The sequence below is a fragment of the Octopus bimaculoides genome, chromosome 22 (genome assembly GCF_046866305.1).
Source record: "Octopus bimaculoides isolate indiv1 chromosome 22, ASM4686630v1, whole genome shotgun sequence".
In the NCBI taxonomy this organism is placed as follows: Eukaryota; Metazoa; Mollusca; class Cephalopoda; order Octopoda; family Octopodidae; genus Octopus; species Octopus bimaculoides.
In genome coordinates, this window is record NC_142949.1 from 25,513,935 (window position 1) to 25,519,679 (window position 5,745).

The 5,745-nt window shown below is 32.4% G+C and overlaps 1 long non-coding RNA gene across 1 annotated transcript in view; it reads left to right on the forward strand.

Annotated features, from left to right (window-relative positions):
- Positions 1-4,422, forward strand: part of LOC128250522 (uncharacterized) — a 37,195-nt gene extending 32,773 nt beyond the window's left edge. The window contains exon 2 of the long non-coding RNA XR_008266531.2: positions 3,958-4,422. This is a non-coding gene — a long non-coding RNA (uncharacterized LOC128250522). The remainder of the gene's footprint in view (positions 1-3,957) is intronic.
- Positions 4,423-5,745: the final 1,323 nt, after the last annotated feature.

The following is a 5,745-nucleotide window of genomic DNA, read 5'->3' on the forward strand; positions in this document are numbered from 1 at the left end:
ATTACGGAGGCGTAAACACACCAGCATCTCTTGTCAAGCGATGGTGAGGGGGATAAATACAGACGCATACATACATACACACATACATATATATATATATATATATATATATATATATATATATATATATATATATATATATATATACGACAGGCTTCTTTCAGTTTCCGTCTACCAAATCCACTCACAAGGCTTTGGCCTGCCCGAGGCTGTAGTAGAAGACACGTAGCCAAGGTACAGTGGGACTGAACCTGGAACCACTTGGCTAGGAAGCAAGTTTCTTATCGCACAGTCACACCTGCGCCTACATATATATAAATATATATATATATATATATATATATATATATATATATATATATATATATATATATATATATATATATATATATATATATAAACACACTGAGCCACATACACAGAGCGATACATATATGTACACAGATGCATGTGCACGCACCTCCACACATTATGTGTTCATGAGTACATATTTAAGATAGATTGGATACACGTATACAGTTACTCAAACGAACGGGATATAAAATATTTCAATACATAATGTATACGTACCTTCGCACACTCGCATATACCTACGCACACAGTCAAGCACACATTATGACTAAGTTTTTTGAGTGGGAGAATGTCTTCGTGAGCATGAGTGTAGGTGTGTTTGTGTTTATGAGAATGTACGTACAACGATAATATCTGCGATATATTCACGTTAACAATGGGTAATAAAAGGGAAAATGATAACTAACCGAACCATATGAAAAGAGTTAATTTTGTTTCAGCAAAACTATAGCAATAGTATAGAAGATAGATAGACAGATTGTTAGATAGATAGGTAGATAGATAGATAGATGGATAGATAGATAGATAGATAGATAGATAGATAGATAGATAGATAGATAGATAGATAGATAGATAGATATACATACATACATTCAACTATACATGTATACATATATATACACATATATATATATACGTATGCGCACACATTTTTATGTATGTACATATATGCATATTTATATCTATATCAGTATATCTATTTGTATGTATATATATATATATATATATATATATATATATATATATATATAAGCAGAGTTAGCTGTTATAATAAACGACTAAGGGATAAAATATCCGTATATACTATCGTTATTTTTATTTCTCAATTTTATTGTTGTTATTGTTGTAGTTTCTGAGGTTCTTGTCTTGTTGTTGTTATTTACCATTATCATAATTATCATATATATATATATATATATATATATATATATATATATATATATATATATATACCGATATATATACATTTATATACATATGTGTATTTATATATATATATATATATATATATATATATATATATATATATATATATATATATATATATATACAAATGTAACAAATAGAATATATGTAGAGATGTGTACACTTATATTTATATATAAATATATACGTATGATTTATGTATGTGTGAGCGTGTATGTATGTGACTGTGCGCGCGTGTGTGTGTGTGTGTGTGTGTGTGTGTGTGTGTGTGTGTGTGTGTCTATGCGCCTGTAAGAAGTTATTTGTTGAAGATATGTATTACTCTTTTCTGCATCTAAGAATAGTCGAAAAGTCATTGCGAGACAATCAGAGAACTTGCAATTGATTTTGCTATAGAAATTCCCAGATTTAAAAAATGGGATAATAATAATAATAATAATAATAATAATAATAATAATAATAATAATAATAATAATAATAAACAATAACTGCTACAAGAACAAGAGAAACTGCTACAACAAGAACAACAACAGTAAAATCCAGAAATAAAAATATATAACTAATGTAGGCAAGAAATTTTAAAAAAAACATTAAACGAAATAATAAAGATGTCGAAAAAATGAAATCTTTTGAAGCCAGTTTGATGGCGTTACTTGTTTGTGTTGTTTCTCTCATTTTAAATCTAAATCAGTCTTGAATCCTTAGCCTTATCCCCAAAGAAAATGCAGCTTTGATCATCAAGTCTTATGGTTTGTTTTTTTTTCCTTTGGCATAACCAAGATATAACAGTTATGGAGTGTTTTTTCTGTAAAGTGTAAAAGGGTAAAGGTTCTACCCCCGGTCATGAATGACCATGGGATCATACATAGAATTTTCCCTTCCGAGGCACAAGTCCAGGTAAGATTGTTTAAGGAAGACCAGCAGTCACCCATGCACACTAGCCTCCCTTCTCCATGCCACCGATGTTATGCAAAGGAAAAGCAAAGGCCGATACAGCTTGGCACAAGAGACGTCGCAATTCCTTTCTACAGCTGAGTGAACTGGCGCAACGTGAAATAAAGTCTCTTGCTCAAAAAACACAGCACACAGCCCGGTTCAGGAATTGAACTCACTTCCTCATGATTGTGAGCCCAACGCTCTAACCACCGAACCATGCGCCTTCACGTTATCTCTGTCTCCTTTCTATATTACCTCTTTTGAGGGATATTTAGCTACTACTTGTAAAGGACCAGGTTACAATGTCATGGCAGTTCATTGGCTCAATGTGTAGCGTTGGATCTGCAGAGAAAGCGTTAAACATTCCGGAGACGAGGTACTTCTAACCGAGTTCGATTCTTGTTTTAAGTCAATTCACCTTATTTCATTTGTGTCGTAGGTATTCAAAACAACATCTGACCACATAGTCTGCTGGTGAATCAGATTTCCCAAAAAAAATTTCATCTACGTGCGAAGTTCCAGGCCTTGAATATCATCAGGTGTCGTAATTCTGAATATCTACACGTTTCCATGTTCAAATCTAACTAGGAAACCTTTATTTCTGAGTCAAAATTCAAATGCTCTTGGCGGTGGTGGTGGTGGTGGTGATTGGCTAGTGAGAAGTTAATTTTATGTCACTTATCAATACATGCACATTAGCGGAATTCTGTGAAATATTCACGATTAATTACGTGGCAGATATATGCAATTTAACTAAAGGTTAAATCATATGTACGAGATGTTTTGTTTTGTTTTGTTTATGGGAAAAATAGAAAAATAAGAGTGAATATTTATTTTAAGAGAGCTGTGTATCAAGTCTATAAAATTGTGCATAAAGTATATAAGGTGTATATATAAAGTGTATTAAGTAATCATTGTATTCCAATTTCCTTCACTTTTCAATGAGTAGCAGATGAGTGATTGTCTTTCCATACAACACAACACAGACTACGCTTTCAGGTTTTGGGGATAAAGTTTTCAGAAATAATCCAATAGGTTAACCATTAATTCAGTGAAATATTCACGAGTCACGCTAGTATACAATCATTTTATCTGCATAAATGTTTCGCAGAAACAAGATACTTCTTTGGGCGCTATAACAATTGCACCAATTCATCCCTCCCCCAATAGATGATATTTCATTTTATCGACCATGGAAGTATAAAAACAAAATTAACTTCATCGAGATTTGAACTCAGAGCACGTAAAACTCAAACAAATACCGCAAGTAATTTTTTTCTACGCTCAAACAGAGCTCTATCAAGTTACCGTTTACCGAAATGAATGCGAATTGTCTGTGTCTTTGTCTACGTTGTGTTGTCTCTGGATATGTTCGCCTAGTATTCTATAAAGATACAAACTAGTATAGAAATATGTAAATTGAAGGAGAAGGGAAAGAGTTATGTGATAGAAATACATAAAAATAGAAATCACTTGAATGAAAGAAAATACTGAGAAGAACGATGAGTTTTATTGAAATGGGAAACAGAAAAATAATAAAAATTAATAAAAAATATTTGCATAAATAATTGAAATATGAGAAAAAAGAGCTAGTAGAAATTTGAAAACTGGAAATTTTCATCAAAATTTTCCCAAATCAATGAGGATTTTGAAATTAGCATAGTTTTTTTGGATGCGGTAAATTTTGGAAAAGAGGCACGTGGTACAGTTTATTATGTTTTGTTTTTGTTTTGTTTTTTTTAGAGTTGCTAAGGAATAAATACTTACAACGTAAAGTAGAAGATTTGGAATTATTGAAGGAAAAGGAGATTTGTGTTGGAAAATTGAAAAAAAATGTTTGTTATAAAAATATTTCGGTGCAGAGGAAAATGGCATGAAACAAATGATGAAATAAAGCAGAATAAAGTATAAAGATCAATAACAAATATTATTTATTTCAGAAAGGAAAGTGGAAGATAATGCTTTAATTATTATTTCTTTCATGTGAGACACGGATTATTGAGTGGTTACTGGGATACAAATATTCCATTCAAGTGAAGGAAAATAATTCAGCCTTCAATAATATTTCTAAAAATCTACAGGTAAATGCTCTTTAAACATTTAACTACGGAAATTTGTAAAATCTTTATATATATGTGTATATTTTTTTTGTTTTTTGGTGCGAAAATAAATAAATAAATAAGAACAATGGAAAAATCAAAATTTTCTCTTTATGATTTTTGTTTTTTTGTTTCTTTTTTGTCTTTGGATGTTTTGCATATCTAAATACAGACATTTACAAAGCAAAAAGATTTAAAACGAAATCTTTAGTTCACAGAAAAATATGAAAAGTTAACGGTCTTTAAATGTCAATTCCCTCTTATTTATAAAGACAAAATATTCAAGATGCAAGGAGAAGGTGAAGCGTTGGATAAAAGACATTAGGATATATGTTGCAGTAATCTGCGGTCTGAGTTCAAATTCCACCAGGGTTAACTTTGTCTTTCTGCCCATCCAGAGTCAATAGAAAAATATACCAGTGCAATGGTGATGCAACCATATCTTCTACTAGCTGTAACATCTTTATATTTCGGCTAGAGGTAGGGTGGGAGGGCCATGTTTAAATATGGGTTTATTTCACTACATGGGGACCTAAAGTAATTAGTGAAGGTATGGTACCAGCTATCATGGTACCATAATTCCAAAGAGACAGCAACACTATAGACAAACAGACAGACAGACAGACAGACAGACAAACAGACAGACAGACAGATGGATAGATAGATAGATAGATAGATAGATAGATAGATAGATAGATAGATAAATAGATAGATAGATAGACAGACAGACAGACAGACAGACAGACGAGCAGACGGACAGACAGACATAGATAGATAGATAGATAGATAGATAGATAGATAGATACCGGGAACGGCTGAAAACGTTAAGACTCTACTTCCTGAAACGAAGGTGGGAAAGATATGCAATGATATACATGCAAAATTCCTGGAAGAACTTTTACCAATCTTTTCCATTGAATGTTACACAAACGCCAGAACGGGGCACCACTGCATAGTACCAAAGATCCCAACATCACCATCAAGATACAGGACCAGATTCTGCAACAACTTGGATTTCAAGGGCCCGCAGTAGCACTTCAGTATCCTTCCCAAAAATCTGAGGAGTCTATATGTGGTGAATGTGGGTGTCTTCAAAGCAAAACTGAGTCTATTTCTGTTACGAGTTCCGCATGAACCTACTACGAGGTAGAAAACGTAAATGAGGGTAGCAACTTCATCCTCCATTCTTCACCAAATACCACATAACATACAGAGATTCGGAGGGAGTCGCAGTAGTAGTAGTAGTAGTAGTAGTAGTAGTAGCAGTAGCAGTAGTAGTAGTAGTAAAAGGTTATATATTTACTAAAAACACAGACCGTTTAACGTTTCTCTTAATTAATTAACGTTGCCAACAATTCCACTGTTATGTTAATTTACGAAGACTAATTTAGTTAGAAACAAATTTGTGTATTCTATAAATAGGCCTTCACTA